We start from the raw sequence: 20,993 nt of genomic DNA on the forward strand, positions 1-20,993 counted from the left end.
TGTGCCCCATAGAAGCCCACTATGGTTATTATTGTGCCCTTACATTATTATTGTTATGTCGGATGTGATTATGTTATGACCCCTTAGACTCCTATATATAGAAAGGAGGTCCTTTCATTTGTATCATCCAAGAATTGTTCATTTATGTAATGTAAAGGAGGTTTCCCCCTCGAAGAGGCTGAATTCTAAGGCGTTGATCTATCTTTTCTATCTTTTCTTGAGCTGGTTTCGTAACATGTTCTCTACCTTCTATCCCTCTTGGCTATTTTTGCTCAGCGATGGAACAAATCCACTCAAAAAAATGGAACCCCTTTTCCTCCTAGTGACTTAGTTATAACACAACCCAATAGCCAACTAGTGGTTAGGTTTGACTACCTCCGCTCTTAACCAGAGTTACAATATAGAATATTCTAGAGTCTTCTACAACATAATCATGTGGTTAGCCACTATTTCATGAATAATGGTGGTTGACATGGCATCCTCTCAGATTATGGTGGTGGAAATAGGAAGGTCAACTTCTAAGCGACACAAATTTCACATACATACACTGATTGGCATGATTCTCACATCGTTGGAAAGGTATTTATGTGTAGAATAGGAAAAAAAAAGATGTTGTATTAAAGAAAAAAAATTTACCCCCAAAAGAATGTCATTTGATGCCTCAAAATTCTCCCGGAAGGTTTCAGACCCTATCTTGCCAGACTGGGTCCTACTGGTAAAAAAATGGCCTCATGAGCTTATTTTTCCACTTTTTCCAATTTGACAGCATCGAGATGGATGAAAAATAATATAATGATCCAATCCATATTGCACCTCCCCATTTTTGGAGGCTTTTGGTCCCCAAAATCTTCTACAAACTGAGGTGAGGAAAAGTTTCCTACAACTTCTCTCTTGTGTACCATTTAGATTTTCCTGGAAGTTGCCCTTTCAACCCAATCTGCCAAATGTCATGCTGCTCCTATCTTATATTTCTAGACCTCTTATACAAAATTGTATCTTCTTTGAAATCTTCCTAAGCATCTAGTGCCAAATCCTCCACATGAGGTAGGGTTGTTCCTCTTCCCAATCTAACATGGAAGGCTCATAGAGTTTCAAATTATCTACATTCACAACTGAGTAAATGCACATATATGGTGGTAAAATAAGTAGATAGGAATTATCACCCACCTTTTCTAGTATCTCGAAGGGTCCATACCTCATAGCCTTGATTTTGTTACCAGGCCCCTGTAGCCTCACCTTGTTCAAATGTAGCCATACTCAATCTTCCACCTTGAACAATTTCTTTGTTCTATGTTGATCATGTCTGACCTTATATTTCTCCTATGACTTTTGCAGTGTCTCTTGTACCTGTATATGGATCTACTTAATCTTCTCTATAAATTTTTTAGCCCTTAAGGCATCTCCTATAAGATTTTCCCTCACTCCTTGTTGTCGATATGCAATGTCTATAGGTGAAGGTGACAAATATCCAAAACAAGTTTCAAATGTGTACTTTCCTATATAAGTGTGGATTACTTTGTTGTAATAATGTTATATATATATACTAGATTTTCATCCCAGGTCTTCGGATTCTTTTGGTTGTATCCCCTCAAAAGTTGCACCAAAGTCTTGTTGACTACTTCTATCTGCCCATATGTTTGTGGATGGAATGTTGTAGATCTCTTCAACTTCATGTCCATCTTCTCCCATAATGTAGCCTATAATGCACTAAGAAATCTTATATTATTTTTTGAAATGATGCACCTTGGTATCCCAAAGTGCACCCAAACCAATCCAAAGAACAAGTTTTTGGCTTCTTGCCCATTAATGGTCTTTTTACAGGGCATAAGAAAAAACATGTTGTTGAACCTGTCAACTACCACGAATAGGTAGTCATGTTTGTTCCTAGTTGTTGGTAAACCTCCCACAAAGTCCATGGAAATGTTTTCCCAAGGATGAGTGGCCACTAGTAAGGGATGATATAGACCCTATTTCCTATTGTTAGGCTTGCTAGTACAACAAAACATGCATCATCTTATGAACCTAGCTACCTTCTCTTGCATATTGGGGCAATACATATACCTTTTCAATTATGCCACGATCTTCCCTACACCAAAGTGCCATGCAACCTTAGAAGTGTGAGCCTCTCTAATTAGCCATGATCACTCACTTTTATGAAAACATAACTTATCCAACCTGTAGAGTAACCCATTATGGAGATTGTAGCCAATGGTATCGTCACCATCGTGCTCATGAATATGATTCTACAACTGTTGAAACACCTCCTTGAAATCCTCATCCTCTAAATATGCCTCTCTATGTACATCATGGGTGAATGGATCCATGTGCATAAGAGTTCCCAAAGCCATGATATTTGGTGTGGGTGGCCTTGGAAGAACATCGGCCAACTTGTTTATGTTTCCCTTCTTGTACTTGATCAGTAAATGGAACTGTTGTAGAAACCCCATCCACTTGTAATTCCTAGTTTGTTGTAGCTTACTATAAGCTTGCAAGTACTGTAGTGGCTAGTGATATATGTGGATTTATGTCTCTTTTCCCATCAGATGGTGCTTCCACTTCTTCACAACATGAACCAGGGCATAGACATCCTTGTTTTAGGTAGGTTAGTTAAGAACTAACCCATGAAATACTTCAAAATGGTAGCATACAGTCCTTCCTCCCTACATCAAGAGCGCTCCTCTAGCATACCCACTCACATCTGTCTCCACTTCAAAGGGTTGTTGCAATTTTGGTAATGCCTGAACTCGTGCTTGACTAATATTTTTCTTTAGCTCCTCGAAATCCCTTTGCTGACCCTTTGCCCACTTGAAACTATTGCCACTTGTTGTTATGGCTTGGAGCGGTGCTACTACCACTGAAAATGAGGCTATGAATTTCCTCAAGTATTGTGTTTCCCTAATGAAAATCCTAACTTTAGAAACATTAGTAGGCATCAGTCATTTCATGATCGACTCCATCATGGCAGGATCTATATTCAACTCTCCTCCACCTATCACATACCCTAGATACACGAAAGACTTTTGTGAAAACTCACACTTCTTGAGATTTGCTAGCAACAAATTTCCAATATACTTCAATCTCAACAACCACAAAGCGTGCTTGATTTCCTTTTCAATGAGTTAAGACTTTAGCGAAATATATGAATTGGATCTTAATTTCTTCCATGAACATAGTTTTGTTCCTTTAATTGGACTTAGGCCATAAGGTAAGCATGCAAAATATCTTCCAGATTTTTATGAAATGATTTATAGGAGATATGGATCACAACTTCAGGAAACTAAGTCACATAATAATGAGATCCACTCCTTCGTTGGTATTTAGATCAATTTGTGGCATGGTCGTAACCCTTACTACTCCAAACAACCATAGAGATACAAAATGCCACTTTAACAAGATCACAGAGTTTGATAGCCGCAGAAGAATGTTAGTGCATTAATCTTCTAGAATCCTTCCAAACCATAAGAAAAGAGTCTAGAGAACATGCTAATAAAAATTGTCACAGATTTGATTTGTAGGTAAGTTATTTTCACTAGACTAGAAGCCTTCCAACCATAAGAAAGAGCCCTACAAACCTTCATCGATCTGAGATTCTTGCTCAACGAATTCTTGTTCTTCACCTACAACAAGAAGTACTAAAAAACAAGTCCTAAACTTAAACTGTAAACAAAATATCCCAAACCATTTTCTTTAGATTTATTGTTGGCTCCATAGGGGTCGAATTATTTCAAAGTGATCTCACCAAAGATATTCGTTGAAGTTCATTACTTAGGATCATAGTTTAGGTATCTTTTTATGGACTTTTAAAGGGCTTCTAAGGCTGAGTTTTTAAGAGAATTTCAAGAATGGAAATCCCCTTATTAAGATGAAACCCAAGAATAGGCCATCCATCTTTTGGTGATGAGAATTTTACTTTTTAATAAAGTTCAATACCCATAGCTCTTGTTATGATTTGACCTTTTGACTTGGTCAAAGAAGAGCTGCCACCTTAATAACCTTTGGGGTATTTTCCCACAAATTGGGGTCTTCAACTTCAAACAGAGATATCTCACAAAATATGAAGAACTACGTGGCATGCCACACATCACCAGAAACAAATTGATAAGGAGAATCCATAAAGAATGATCCTGACACCAAAAACCATGAATTTCCATGTCAAATTAGCCAACAAGAGGTGGGGCATATCCTGGTGGTGCTTCGGTTGACATCAATGACAACCACATATCAACAATCTCCCCCTTTTGAATTGATGGCAACACACATACTCCCCCTACAATCAATGTTCCCCTTGACATAATGTCTCCAATATTCCTAACCTACTTTCTCTCCCCCTTTGACATCAATGGAAAAGGATGACTCCCCTAACAATCTACCTGCTACTTTGGACCAGTAACCTGCCTTTGCTATTGTTGGCTTCCTCTTTGTCTCTTTCTAGTTTTATCTCTTGTGTCTCTAGTTTGTTTCAAGAGGAGTTTTCTTGTTCAATCTTTGGTCCATTATCTTCATCGAATGTTACATTGATTCTTTCAAATATCTGGTTAAGTCTATAATTATAACATTTTTATGTTTTACTTTTGTGTGAATAGCCAACATAGGTCACTTCATCTACCTGAGAGTCAAATTTTCTAATCTTCTTGTCTTCCCTTTCGACGTAGTATTTTCTTCCAAAAATTTGAAAATGTTTGACGTTTTTTGGTCTTCCTTTCCATAGTTCATATGGAGTCATATCACAATTTCTCCTAAGTAATCCTTTGTTCAAAATGTACATGGTTGTAGCAATTGCTTGAACCTAAAATTTGTTATCCAATTTTGAATCATTCAACATTGCTCTATCCATTTCTTCTACATTTCTATTCTTCCTTTCAACGACTCCATTTTGTTGTGGTGTCCTAGCTGTTGAGATTTTTTTTTCATTCCATGTTTTTCACAAAAATGTTGAAATGCTTTGGATGTGAAATCTCCACCATTATCTGATCTCAAACATTTGATCTTCAAATTAGTTTCATTTTCAACCATTTCCTTATATATTGTGAAACATTCAAATGCTTCATTCTTTTTCTTCAAAATGCTAATTGTTGTCATCCTAGTATAATCATCAATAATTAGCATGAAGTATAGTTCACAATCCATTCCTTTAGTCTGCATTGGTCCACACAAATAGGTGTGTATCAATTCCAATGGTTTTGATGTGGAATTCTCTTTCATCTTGAATTCCACCCTTGTTTGTTTTCCATGCCTGCAATGTTTACATATAACACTTGTTGATTTTGAAATCAATGACATTTCTCTCACAACTTCCTTTTTACTAATTCTAACAAGGTTGTTGAATTTTATATGTCCCATCTGTTTATGCCAGAGCCAAATCTTGTCTTCTTTTTCCATAAACCAACCTTTAACAATCTCATCCAAATTGTATATGTCGTTTGGAGTCTTAGTTGCAATAGCCACCAGTTTTTTGGTTTTCTCTCTTCTTATTTCACATTTCTTTGAGTAAAAAAGTATCACATATCCTTGATCACACATTTGACTTATGCTCAACAAGTTGTGATTCATATTTTCAATGAGAAGCACATCCTTTGCTATAATATCCTTACTTCCAAGCTTGATTGTACCTGTTCCTATAACATTTGTAGATCCATCATTTCCAATAGACACAATTCCATCCTTTCCTTCATTTAGAGATAGGAATTTATTCACGTCTCTCGTCATATACATTGAACATCCACTATAATTACACCACACATCCTTCTTACTTTGAGCTTTTAGGGAAAGAGCACATATTTCAGTTTTCCTTCTCCAGACTTGAGCATTTTTACTTAGTTGTGATTCCTTTGGGGGAATGGTTAACCTACAGTCCTTAGCCAAATGTCCAAAGTTGTTGCATTTATAACATTCTACTTCATTTCTTAAATAACCAAACGTTTTGTAATTTTGCGTGTCATCCTCCTATAAGTTTCTAGGATAGTCATTGTTGATAGGCCTTCCAAGATTGCTTTTGTTCCTACCATAGGACTGACAATTTATAGATTTATGTCTAAAATTTCCACATGAATAACAAACACCAAGAAAGATATTTCGATACCTCAGTTGTGAAATTCTTCTTCACGATCCTTCTTGTTGATCTTAAATCTTATTTCTGCTGGGAATCCTCTTTATTTGTCAATAGATCCTCTAACCATTGTTGTGTATGTTTTCTATCTGTCTCTCTCTTCTGTTGTGGAAGAGGTTGAGTCTTTTACAAACATTTCCTTATAGCCCAATCATGTCTTGTCACTGTGCGACCTTTGGCTATTGATGAGCTCATCTAATTCTGTATAGTTGCTTGCAAAATTTTGCTAAACATTTCTTCTTTTCTCTGCTTCCTTTCATAGATAGACTATCTCCACTTCTAAATCTTCCCTTGCCTTGTTTCTTTCTTCAAGTTGTCCTCTAAGAGAATCTTCAATTTTTTTGGCTTCTTCCAATTGTACTTTAAGGATGATAATGGATTCCTCTAATTCTTCATTTTCTTATTGACGCTTTAGGCATGTTCTTTCCCTATTTTCACTTGGATTCGAGAGATTTGACATTTTATTTTTCAACTTTAAGATCCTTTATAACTATGACTATCTCGTTTTGAAATTTAATATCATCCATCTCTTCTTCTTCTTTAGGTGCTTCCTTCCTATTATCCTTGTCCATGAATAATACTCTTACTGTATCATTTTCTTCATCACTGTCACTTTCTTCTTCATATGAGGAGCTATATTCTTTAAAGAAAAATATTTTCTTAAAGCCTTCCCTTTTACCTTTCTTGTTGAATCTTCTTTGACCCTTCTTCCCTTCCCTGAAAGCTTCATCTTCATTCTTATAAGGACATTTAGCTGCGATAGTGACCAATCTCACCACAATTGAAGCATATTAATGGAAGTTTACTTTTTAGCTTACCTATTCATATTTTCATCTTCCTCACAAATTTATCAGTTTCTTCATCTGAGTATTCTTCTTCTTCACAACAACTGGTGCTTGGTTTTCATTATTTTTTGTCTTTCCTGGTCTTCTGGAATGATGTGAATGTCGATTCTCGATTAGATGGACCATATTGTTCTTTCCTCATTTCATATGCTATAAGTATTCCATGTAGCTGGTCCATGGTGAGATTTTCCAAATCATTTCTTTCTTCTAACGAAGATACTTTAGCATCAAATCCATCTAGAAGAGATCATAGAACCTCTTAGATTACTACCTTGTTCGCCACTGGTTCTCCCAATGCTTCTATAGCATTCACTATTTCATCAACATAGAGGCAGAAGGCTGAAGTGTTCTCCTCTTCATTCATTCTTGTCTGCTCAAATTGTCCTCGGTGGTTCTGGAGATTTTTTGATCCTTGTTCCAAATTCCTTTCACTAATTTGTAGTGCATTATTTCGACATATATGGAATCTCTCACACCAGACATAATGGAATTCATTTCTTTAGCATTTCCTTCATAAATCCTTCGTCTATCATCATCGGAAGGATAAGTTGTAGATTGCTTGTATTCGATCAATACAAAATTCCAAACATTAAACCCTTATGCTTGAAGATATGTCTTCATCTTTCTAGTCCAAAAGGCACAATTGTTTCCATTAAGTGAAATAATTCCTGGTTATTCCACTCCATGATCTCCTTCCAGTTGTTAAACTGCTATTGAAGGAACCAACTCTGATACCAATTGTTGGAAATACTGAGAGGGGGGTGAATCAATATTTCTTAGCAATTATTAACTTATTAATATTTTCAGAGCATTAGTTAATCTTCAACAGCTATTTAAAACAGTAAATAAACACTATATAGTGAATGCACATATTTTTAGGTGGAAAACCCCTTCTGGGTCAAAAACCACTGAATGATTTCCTAATAAGTTCTTTTAATCTTCATCTCCAACTGAAAGGAAATCCCCAACTTCCTAGAACTCTATAAAAGCATTCATTCTCCAACTCCCATTGGAAGGATGCCCCATTGCCCTAGTTTTATCAGCAGTCAACTAAATGGATGCTCCAACATTATAGAAAGCTCCAACTTTCCTTGGCACCACCCTACCACCTTGGAGTGTTTATAGACTCCAACCTAAAGGTGAATTCAACCACCACCCTAACACTACCCTACCACCCTAAAAATGAAAAAAACTTAATACAATATTACTGACCCCCGTACCAGGGATAATGGTCCACTAACAATGATATACAATGACTTTTCTTCAATTGACCAAAACCTAAAGACCTAAACCCTTGTCCCAACAATAAAACCTAAGACCAAATGACTCCTACAATTCCCTGTACAATAATTCTTTTACAAAACTTTCATAAGATTCTGAATTTACATACCACAACTACTCAATAAAAATGTCTCTGAAGTGAGGATGTTGCTAATGATGAAACCTTGAGTGTTTTTTTCCCTTTACTATTGTAGAGAATGATGAAATTTATCTTCCCATAATGATGAAATTTCTTTGTCCGTGATGATAATGTTGCTTTATCCTCATCAGTATATAAAACAGATACAAGAATCTGCAATTTTGATGCCCTGAAGTGTAGGTCTTTTGAAGTTGTGATAACTGTAGAAACCCTTGTTGTAGAAAACCTTACTACTGACTGTTTCCAAATTGTTGTGGATTGACAATTGTAGCTTTGAATGAAGATACTAGCGACTGAATCAAACTTTCTTGTGACATTATTGACCTCAAGAATATTTCATCAGACGTTTTCGCTATGAAAATTGATCTTCTTTTTTATATATATGCATCAATGATTGACCATTGAGCATTGTAAGAAATTATGAAAACTTCCACACTGTATCGATCTACTCAGCTAAAAATAGGAGCTCGGATGCAAATAATAAGGCTGAGATAGGATTGGTCTTGAAAACAAATTTGCAGCATCTTTTAATCTCAACAATCATAAAGCATACTTGATTTCCTTTTAAATGAGCTGAGACTTTAGAGAAATATATGAATTAGATCTTAATTGCTTTCATTAACATAATTTTTTTTCCTTTAATTGGAATTAGGCCGTAAGGTAAGCATGCAAAATATCTTCTAGATTTATGTGAAATGATTTAGAGGAGATCTGAATCACAACTTCAGAGAGTTGAGTCACAGAATAAAGAGCTCCACTCCTTCACTGGTATTCAAATTAATTTGTTGCCTATCCATAACCCTTACTCCTCACAACCACAAAGATACAAAAATCCACTTTAACAAGACAGTAGATTTTGATAACCGTAGAATAATGTTAGTGCATTAATATTTTAGAAGCCTTCCAAACCAAAAGAAAAGAGTCCAAAGAAGAGGCTATTAAAATTGTCATAGAGTTGATATGTAGGTGAGTTATTTTCATTGGACTAGAAGCCTTCCAACCATAATAAAAGATCCCTACAAACCTTCGGTGATTTGATATTCTTGCTCAACGAATCCACAAAATACAGGCATGTAATTTTAGAGATATCACAAAATCCAAATCAATTCTTCAAAGCATAGTCCATATAGTTTTCGTTCTTCACCTGTAACAGAAGTACCCAAAAATGAGTCCCATACTTAAACTGTAAACATAAATTCCCAAACCCTTTTCTTCAGATTTGTTGCTCGCTCCATTGGGGTTGAATTATTCCAGAGTGATCCCACCAAAGATATTCATTGAATTTCATTACTTTGGATCATAGTTTAGGTGTATTTTTCATAGAATTTTAAAGGGATTCTAAGGATGAGACATTAAAATAATTTCAAGGAGGGAAATCCCCTTATTAATATGAAACCCAAGAATAGGTCGTCCACCTTTTGGTGATGAGAATTTTAATTTTTAGTAAATTCCAATACATTGTTTAGAAAATCTTCGGCAAAATCACATAATCAATCTTTTGTCGACGCGTTTCGAACCAACCAGTGTGGTTCATCGTCAGAACTTGTCCTGATGATGAACCACACTGGTTGGTTCGAAACGCGTCGACAAAAGATTGATTATGTGATTTTGCCGAAGATTTTCTAAACAAATTCCAATACCTCTAACTCTTGTTATGATTTGACCTTTTGACTTGGTCAAAGAAGAGTTTCCATCTTAATAATCTTTGGGGTTTTTGCCCATAGACTAGGGTCTTCAACGTCAAATAGAGATATCTCATAAACCGTGAAGAACTACATGGAGTGCCACATACCACCAGAAATAGCTCGACCAGGAGAATCCATAAAGGATGATCCTGGAACCAAAAACATGAATTGTATGTCAAATTAGTCAAGAAGAGGTGGCACATCTCCTAGTTCTGCTTGGGTTGACATCAATGACAACCACATATCAACATAATTAATATGAAAATATGAATATATTTTGAATTATAATGATCACCCCTTTTAATAGACCCTCTACACACACACACACACACTATATATATATATATATATATATTGTGTGTGTATTATTCTAGATGAATAATGAATAATCAGGGGTTAACTTGGGCTTTTCTAAGTAATGTTTCAGTCATCATTAATAGAAGCAACTACTATATTAATTATCTAAATGTAGCCATAAGTTATTATCCTTGTTTCCACTAACTTATACACTTTGCATATTACAATTCAATTTTAAAATTCAACATTAGGAGTACAAAAGTCTTTTGCATATATATATATATATACACACACACACACAACTAAATTAGCATCTCTTGTGCATACCAATGCAATAATGATTATAATTAGTTCTAAAAAATCACCTTGAAGGAACTATTCCTTAATCCTTTCCTTCTTATGGGCACTTCTCACAAATTCTCAAGAGGCATGAGGGTTACCTTAAGAGTATTTTTATGGACAGGAAAAAAGCATTTGACTATACTAGTGGGCAGTATCCCTCTCCTTCCAAGAATAATTGAAGTTACCAAATGTAGGATGGATCTCTTTATAAAAAAAGAAATATTGCATAAGAATGAATGAAATGAACTTTTAAGACTTTGATTGAGTATTACAAGTGGGATTGACTATTACAAGTGGGTATCAGAGTTAATAAGTGATTATGATTTTGATATTATTTATAAGGAATAGCAAATTGGGTGGCAGATGCTTTAAGCTGAGGGCCTCGAATATTTTCGATGATTCCCTTAAGGATAAAGTTAGGGAAGAAGTTTCTTAGATTACAAATTAAGGATATCTCATATAAGGAGGTTAGCAAGAGTTTAAGGGAGGATGAAAAGATGATCCCAAAATATGAGGGATACTCTCTATATAGTGATAGATTACTACTATTACATGAAAGGATATATGTGACATCAAATGAAGATGTATGACAACTGATCTTGAGTAAAGCACATTGAGCAGTATAAATGGAAAACACCAGTATTAAGAAGATGAATGTGGAACTAAAACTGTTATCCTTCTGAAAGGGGATGAAGAAGGACATTTTAATTTTTTTAGCAATATGTGTAGAATGTTAGTGAGTAAAAGTTGAGCACAAAAATCTAGCAAGCTTATGACAATCCCATGAGATACCAAGGTATAAATTGGAAGTTATATCAATGGATTCCATCTTGGGATTATCAATGACCGCAAGGAGACATGATGTGGCATCATTTTCCTTTCCTTTTCTGAGGAATTCGGGACAAAGTCCATTGTTAAGAAGGGGTGTATTAGTGCCCTACTCTATTTGAATGGTCCTGATATGACAGTAGCCTTGATAAATTATTCTTTGAGTACCTTAGGTTGAGATCCAGATATTTGACTCTTACTGTGAATGGATGCGATAATAATTATTTTTCCATTTTAATGTTGTGATAATTATAATTGTAATGGATGTGTTTTATGACCATGTATAATTGTATGATGGATTCATTATGTGTTTGTTTACAATTGTTCTTTCTCATGGTTACAAAAATGTTGATGACTATGTCATGATGATGATTTAACATACACGAGTATATTTGTGATTATTATTGTGAACCCTAGATGCTGGAATCAAAGGTTGTTCATGGAGGAAGTTCTTGAGCTTGTTGTTGGTCGTCGAGTCATGAAAATGGAGTGTGTTGGATACAATATAACATTATTTAATACAACGTATGGTTTGGATGCAATACAATGCAACATTTTTAATGTCTTTGCTAACACTCCCATCTTTGAAGATATTGGATGCATAACAACGATTTCAGAAAAATGGGGGAATAGAACAAACACAGTATCTCTATAAGCCTATAACATGTTGGCTTGCTGATAGCCATGGCCATAAACGATTGATGATACATGAGGTATACACATTGAATGTTGTTTCTTTGCGTGGTGTTGCGCAAGTCTGTTGCGCATTTGATAGAAAAAGGGAGACTGGACATGAAGATATTAGAATTCCAATGGTGGACTTTGAATTATCATTTTTAGGACAACATAAAATATTGATTCGTTCCAATGTAGAGGATTGGGCTCAAAATTTGTTAACGCTCTTACAATGGTCACCTTACTCAACTGAAGCTGATTTACTCAAACAATTTGATGATATTCGAACACATGGCACAAAGGTTATTGTTTATAATTTATGGATAATTTTTTGATGATATTTGAACACATGGCACAAAGGTTATTGTTTATAATTTATGGATAAATGATGATGGTCAAATTGAGCTTGACTTTGAGTTAGACAAACAGGATATTGCATTGAGGGGAGAGCCTAAAGTTGATAAAATCGATGTTGCGAACAAGTAACAACTCATTGAACAACATATTTAAAATCGCCTATGCTATTCTCTTCCTTTATATAGCTCCGTATTATATCTTGAGTTGCCAAGTCATTTCAAAATTATATTGCGTGGTTGAGTGGTAGAGCATCATACGATTGTTGCTGATCTTAAATTTCTAGAATTTATTATGTACAAACCACAAGTTGGTGGTAGCAAGGAGGTCTCAGTTGTCACTACAATTGGGTTCACAAAGGAAGCTCTTCTTGTAAATGTTCACAACTTATAATTCCATTTTGGAGGGTTTACTTGAAGCCAATTTCATTGAGCCTGCTCATGACAAACAAGACTTTGAAAGGATTGTTGTGTTACTAAGGCTTGAGACTCGTTTGAAACAAATGAAAATAGAATATTGGAATTTACATTGTGCTCTTTCTATGCTTTCAGAATATATGATTGAGAATGGTTAGACAAAGTGTTTTTCCAATATAAATGAATTTGGGTGGCCTTCTTATATTTTATTAACTATTCTATACTAGTGTTGGTCAATTTATTTTAAGTGCACACATCCCAATCAATGAGGTTCCACTCAATGCACTTTGTTATCATCTTGGTGTGGATTACATATGATGGGGATACCTTTAGCATACATATGTTCATTGAAGTGCTCAATATAATGCATTTATCATGCATGCCATGCTTTCCTTACAAAACGTTATATCAAAAGTATTCTTGCAATATTTTACAGAGTGTTCTCACAACAATATTTTGCAACACTCTTACAATGTTAAAAATTTCCAAAGCATATTTGGAGCAACATTCATTTAATCTAGAGAAGCCCTAATAAGCCATATGGAGTGGCATTCATTCAATGACAGTGTCAACATTGGTATCATAACAAGACATTGCAGGTTGTAGAACATTAATGCAATGATGACGACTACACTGAGGACTCTTTTACAATGAGTTGAAGACCATATTTTTCAGTGCCTTAATAACATAAAATGGATAAATGTGGATTGGAGGGCTACAATACATCTGTAACCCCAATTTCCATTGATGTCAAAGGGGGAGGTAAACAAAAGTTGTTGAAGTTGATTATCAAGAAACAATGTTTCCATCAATGCCAAAGGGGGAGATTGTTGGCATTGTTGTCATTGATGGAAAATGAGCACCAAAGTAGCAACAAGACAAGGAGCAGAGGCAAAGTATGCAGCAACAAGGTAGGAGTAGCAGCAAGGCAAAGAAGGAAAAATAGCAGAAAGGAAAAAGAGCAGTAACATGATCAATAAAGGTAGGCAAGAGAGCAACAAAGTAGCAATCAACAAAGGTATGCAAAGGAGTAGATGTAGTAACTGTTGGTGAGACAAATGATAGATGTTGCATAGCAGAACATCTATTGCCATTAACAATTTCCATTACACCAAAACCCACAGGTGTTAGTAAACGAATGCATCGCCAGAGTTAACGGATCCACAAGAGGCAGTTAAACACATGTCGTGAAACACTCGGGGAGCGTTGGTTTATCCAATGTCCAACAATCTCCCCCCAAGTGCGAGCTGGGTGTGATTCGAACTCGAGACCTTTGGCTTTGATACCACTTGATGAAAACTTGACTAAACTGAGAGGGGGGGATGAAATACGATTGAGGCCAATAGTGTCACAAGCAAGCTTGATTCAATAGCTAGTATATTCATTCAAAGATACAATTGTCAATCCATAGAAATTTGGTAATAGTCAGTAGTAAGGGATCCCACAGTCATTGTCAAGGCTTCAAAAGATCTACACTTTAGGGCATCAAAATTGTAAATTCTTGTAGTGATTTTCTATAACAGTAAGGATAGAGCAACATTATCATCAAGGATAGAGCACTTTCATCATTGTGGGCAGAGAAATTTCATCATTCTCTACAATAGTAAAGTAGTAAAACACTCAAGGTTTCATCAAAAACAACATCCTCACTTCGGAGACACTTTCATTGAACAATTGTGGTATGTAAATTCATGGTCATGTGAAATTTTGTAAAAGAATTATTGTACAGGGAATTGTAGGAATCATTTGGTCTTAAGGTTTGTTATTGGGACAAGAGTTTAGGTCTTTAGGTTTTTGTTAGTTGAATAAAAGTCATTGTATATCATTGTAAGCAAGTCATTATCATTGGTACGAGAGTCCACAATACAATTATAATTTTTTGTCATTTTTAGGGTGGTAGGGTGGTGCTAAGGAGGTGGTTGAATTCACCTTCAAGTTGGATCCTGAAAACACTTCAAGGTGGTAGGGTGGTGCTAGGGCAAGTTGGAGCTTGTTAGGGTGTTGGAGCATCCTTTCAGTTGACTATTGATAAAATCAGGGCGTTGGGGCGTCATTCCAGTGGGAGATAGAGAATGAATGATTTTCTAGAGTTCTAGGGAGTTGGGGCTTTCTTTTCAGTTGGAGTTGAAGATTAAAAGAACTTATTAGAAAAACATTTAGTGGCTTTTGACCCGAAGGGGGTTTTTCACCTAAAAATATTTGTGTTCATTGTGTATAATTTATTTATTGTTTTAAATAACTATTGAATATTAACTAATGATCAGAAAAGATTAATAAGTTACTAGTTGCTAATAAATATTGATTCACCCCATCTCAATATTAACAACAAATTTATCTACACATCCTTTCCTATGATTTAGTTTCATCTAGCATTTTGAATTATTTAAGTGTGGAAGATTTTGGATGATGTTAATGTAGTTGAAGGCAATAAACAAATACATGCATGGAATTTCCTATTATAGCTCAAAGAAACCTAATATATATAAAATAAAAACAAAAACGAAAATGAAAAGTTCCATGATCTCCATCATTTAATCTATACTCGAATTACAAGACTTGAGCCCATTGAAGTCATCACCACATTTCATTTGTTCATAGTTATGTTGTATTTGGTCTCTGCACTCGGTTTCATAATCCAATGATGACATGCACCTCTATCACTATTTCTCACTCCAGACATGCATCTCTATCACTATTGCTCACTCCAGACATTCACCTCTATCATTATTGCTTAAATGATATAGACACCAATTCAATGCACAGTGATCGAATTGATACAAAGACAATGACTCCACAAGTTGTCCTAAGATTAATAAAAGTAAATTTTAAAGTGATATCTTTTTTTTTTTTTTTTTTTTTTTTTTTTTTTTTTTTTTTTTTTTTTTTTTTTTTTTTCAGAGGAGAAAAAACGTTGATTTTATTTATGTAGTAAAATCAATACATCTAGATCCATGAGGATGCAACATAAACCTGAGGAAAGATACCAAAAATATAAGGTGTTGTGACAGGATCTGGTCCATGTCAACATCAGAGTAAAACATAATCCAAAACAAAGATATAAGTAGAGATCATTATCAATAACAGTCCATGAAAGTGACCAAGCAGCAAGAGAAAAACATGTTCCCAAAAATCCCAAGACAGTGAAATCGGTGTCAAAGAAATGGCATGTGCCCAGCATCCAACAAGTCTCCATTTGGCCCCTGTGAAATATAAAATCCCTCCAATGGGTTGAGGAGTCCAAGCTTAGATAAAGCATTAGCAACTTTGTTGTGTGCCCTGTGTAGGTGTTGATAGGTAACCCCTTGTAGAGAATCCCAAAGACATTTGATATGCTACAATCAGCCCTGTAGATATGGATGAGAAATGTGTGAAGATCCCAAAACATGATTGATGATAGCTTGGGAATCTCCATATATGTTGATGTGTTGAATCTCCAGATAATCCACGAACCATAAGAGGCCCCAAAGTGCCATAGCCTCTACCTTCATGTTAGTCTCGTCTCCGCCGCTCCAATGTATCATGTACTCTGTATCCATGCAAATCCAAATCCCACACCCACATCTACCACCTATTCAGCATCGCTAAAGAAACCTTCTGGGAAAGCAATAAAAGGATCATCTTGTTCCTGTTGCCCCTTGGAGATGTGGGATGATGGCAGCAGTAGTGGTTCCAAACACATGTGAATGTTATCGATGATCATGTTTATACTGAGAAAGTTGTTTTAAAAAATAATGTTGTTCCTAGCTTTCTAAATCTCCTAGAAAGTGATCATTGGGATAGCACACCTCTACCTATTTTGTGTGCTCCACCAAAGTATGCATGATATAATGGAAGCATGTTCAATATATATAAATGAAAGCATGACAGGAAAACCTTGCCAGATTTGTTTTGCAAACTGTTGGAAATACTGACAGGGGGGTGAATCAATATTTCTTTTTCTCACTATTGTTTTACTAGTTAAAACATAAATGTCCAGAAACACAAAATGAACAGCAGGAATAAATGCTTTTATTAATATAACTGTGCAGTAAAAATAAATACACCAAATAGATTGTCACAATTGGTTGCCAAGCTCCAACTTGGACTTTGGTGAGGTTCCAACCTCCTGAGCAGCAACTCTATTTTTCCAAGACACCAATCTCGGACTTAGGAGCACCAACTCCCAAGGACTTCAATCCTGTTCAATTCTGAGGCTCCAACCTCTTTGGTATACACTGGTGTGCTGCTGCGCTCTTTTCAGCTTCCACTGCTTCTGCTGCCCCCTTTTTCTTCTACTGCTTCCACTATCTCATGCTCCGGTTATCCCGTCCCCGAACAACAACAACTACACTCACTGTTTTCTGCTTTTTATATGATCCATGCCCCTGTCCATTCGTTTCCTCTTACGTGCTGGCTCTTTGGCTTCCTCCTCACTTGATCGCTTGACACTTCGGCTTCCATTCCTTTGCTTCTTCTGTCTTACATGCTTTTTCGGAAGCGTTCTTTAGGCCAAGAGCCTTTTATAACCATGGACTTACTAGGAATTGAAGCGACCTTTTATTGGCGCTTTATAACCACCCATCGGAAGCCACCACCCGAGTGTTTTTATCAACCATCAGAAGCCACCACTAGAGCGCTTTAAAGCCCGCAAGCCTTAACCCTTGCGGCCATATATCATATAATATATCAATACACGGAAACCATATAATCCCTGCTCTACTTCCAATGCTCGGATTCCAAATCTTTATAACTCCGCCTTTATAAATTTCGGCGGGTCTGGATTTCGGTGGTCTCAATAAACCCTTAAGCCCTGACCTCCGATGAGGTGCGGACCCGACACCTTTCACCACTCCTCCCTATATGGATTTCGGATCCGGAATGGTTTCGGCGAGTTCTGTCAGCGACTTATTAAGTAATGATCTATCCCGCGGACCCGATGAACCCTTCAGCTTGGCTTTATGATCTTTTCGGCTCCGGCTGTCGGAGCTTACACTTCGCAGTCCCGAAAGGCTCCACTCCTCCGATCGCCCGATTGCCGATTAGATCGGGACCGTCGATCCGGATTAGTGATCGGACGGCTCACAACTCATCACACTATTCCCATGTCAATTTCTCCTTGGTTAGTTCCGATAACATCCAATCTCGTCGGTGCAACAAAAATTCTCCGCTCCTCTGCGGCTTCATCTGGACCATTGATCTGGAGGGTCAATTGGCTCCTGTGTATGCTCTTGTCGTTTTGATGGAAAGTCTGGGCAAGTATATATTAGTAGTTCACTTGATCGCCATCAAATGAACTTCTATATGCTCCGATAGCTCCGATAGCTCCTCCGATGACTCCTCTTGCTCCGATATGCTCCAATAGCTCCTCCGATGGCTCCTCTTGCTATAGCTCCTCCGATTTGGTCTGCTCCTCTTGGCTCCGATATGCTCTGTCTCCTCCTCTTGAATATTGCCATATTGACATCAATGACAATCTTTGTCCAACAATCTCCCCTTTGTTATTGATGGCAATATTCTTCTGCCTTCTCCCCCTTTGACATCAATGGCAAAGGAATGCAGACGAACTCCCCCTGTCAAACTGATCTTTATGAATGAACTTGAGTGATGATAAGGAAATAACCCCCATCTTTTGTCGCAGATGTTCGAATGCTTCCCAAGGAAGAGGTTTTGTGAAAATATCAGCTATCTGCTCCTTAGTACTGATATATTCCAGAGCGATGTTTTGTTCAGCTACTTGCTCACGGAGGAAATGATACTTGATTGGTATGTGTTTGGTTCTTGAGTGCATCACTGGATTTTTGCTGAGACTGATAGCACTAGTGTTGTCACAATAAACGGTAATTCGTTGATCTGTACATATGTCGACATCTTTTAGCGCTTCCTTCATCCATAGTATCTGAGTACAACAGTCTGCTGCAGCAATATACTCAGCTTCGGTTATGGATAATGATATGGATGACTGTTTTTTGCTGAGCCAGGATACCAAACAGTCTCCTAGGAAGAATGCATTTCCACTAGTACTTTTCCGATCATCTATATTTCCAGCCCAATCAGCATCGGTGTATGCAGTTACAGTCAGTGTTGAGTTCCTTGGGTACCAAAGAACGAAATCAGAAGTTCCCTTCAGATATCTGAGGATTCTTTTTACAGCTAATAAATGGGATTGTTTGGGAGCCGATTGAAATCTTCCCACCATTCCTACTGCTTGCATTATGTCTGGTCGTGTAGCTGTTAAGTATAGAAGGGCTCCAATCATTGACCTGTAATGAGTTGCATCTACTAGAGGGGAGTCATCATCTTTGCTCAGTTTGCAGTTTGTGGTCATGGGAGTGCTCATGGGTGCACAGTCCTCCATTCCATATTTTTTGAGCATGTCTTTTAGATATTTGATTTGAGATATACACAATCCTGCTCTGGTTTGAGATACTTGAAGTCCAAGGAAGTGGGACAATTCACCTATCATTGACATCTCAAATTCTTTTGCCATGCTTTGAGAAAATTCATGGCTCATTTCATCATTATTACTAGCAAAAATCAGATCATCGACATAAACAAGAGCTACTAGTAACTTACCTTGATCTGTCTTTATGTATAGATTGCTTCCAGCCACTCCCTTTTTGAAGCCTTGTTGTTGGAGATAGTTATCCAGTCTTGCATACCAAGCTCTAGGAGCTTGTTTCAACCCATACAAAGCCTTTTTCAACTTACAGACTAGGTCCTTTCCTGCTGTCAGATCAAAACCTTCTGGTTGCTCCATGTAGACTTCCTCCTTGTGTTCCCCATTTAGAAATGCTGATTTCACATCCATTTGATAGATTTTGAATCCTTTCGAGCAAGCAAATGCTAAGAACATTCTGATAGCTTCCATACAGGCCACTGGTGCAAATGTCTCTTCAAAGTCAACTCCTTCAATTTGTGAATAGCCTTTGCAGACAAGTCTTGCCTTGTTTCTGATAACCTGTTCTTCCTCATTCATTTTATTTTTGAACACCCATTTGGTTCCTATTATGTTTTTGTCCTTTAGACGAGGTACCAGCTCCCATGTCTCATTCTTCTCAATTTGGGACATTTCTTCTTCCATTGCTTTTACCCAATGAGGATCCTTACTTGCTTCTGTGAATGTTTCTGGTTCTATCATAGATAGGAGGGCAACGACTTTTCTCTTGGGTGAGGTTGTTATCCTTCTTCTGGTCTGTACACCTTCATCTCTATTGCCAATGATCTGTTCTTCTGGATGGTATCTTTCTACATACTTCATCTTTGAAGGGGTATGAGGTGGTTCTCTTTCCTCTTCTTCTTTTTCATCATCTATCTCTTCTTCTTTAGGTTCTTCTTCTTCAATGAGAAGGTCATCTTCTTGTTCTTCAATTTCCTTTTCTGGAAGATCTTCATCAACCTTTACATCGATTCTTTCCACTATTTTCTTCAGTCGAAAATTGTAGCACTTGTAAGCCTTGCTCCGTGGAGAGTATCCAAGAAATATCCCCTCATCAACCCGAGAATCAAATTTTCCAGGTGAACCATCATTTATTTTTATGAAGCACTTGCTTCCAAATATTTTGAAGTACTTCACCGAAGCAAGTCTCCCTTTCCATAGCTCATAAGGAGTTTTGTCACAATTTGGTCTTAATTGAGTCCGATTCAGTGTATAGACAGCTGTCCCTACTGCTTCCTTCCAGAATTTTGGCTGGAGGTCTGCTGCTAACAGCATGGTTCTTGCCATTTCTTGGACAGTTCGGTTTCGTCTTTCAACTACCCCATTTTACTGAGGTGTTCTGGCAGCCGAGAATTCCCTTTTAATTCCATGAATATTGCAGAACTCACTGAACTCGTTTGATGTGAATTCTCCTCCTCTGTCTGTTCTGAGACACTTAATTTTTGAATCTTTTTCGTTTTCTATAAGGGCTTTTAGATTCTTAAAACACTCAAAAGTTTCAGACTTATACTTTATGAAATATATCCACATCATTCTAGTATAATCATCAACAAATAACACAAAGTACCTTTCTCCTTGGAGTGCTTGATTTCTAGTTGGCCCACACACAT

Source organism: Pinus tabuliformis, chromosome 2_1 (assembly GCF_031772625.1).
Source record: "Pinus tabuliformis cultivar Carrire ecotype Pingquan chromosome 2_1, CPIR1, whole genome shotgun sequence".
NCBI classification, from domain to species: Eukaryota; Viridiplantae; Streptophyta; class Pinopsida; order Pinales; family Pinaceae; genus Pinus; species Pinus tabuliformis.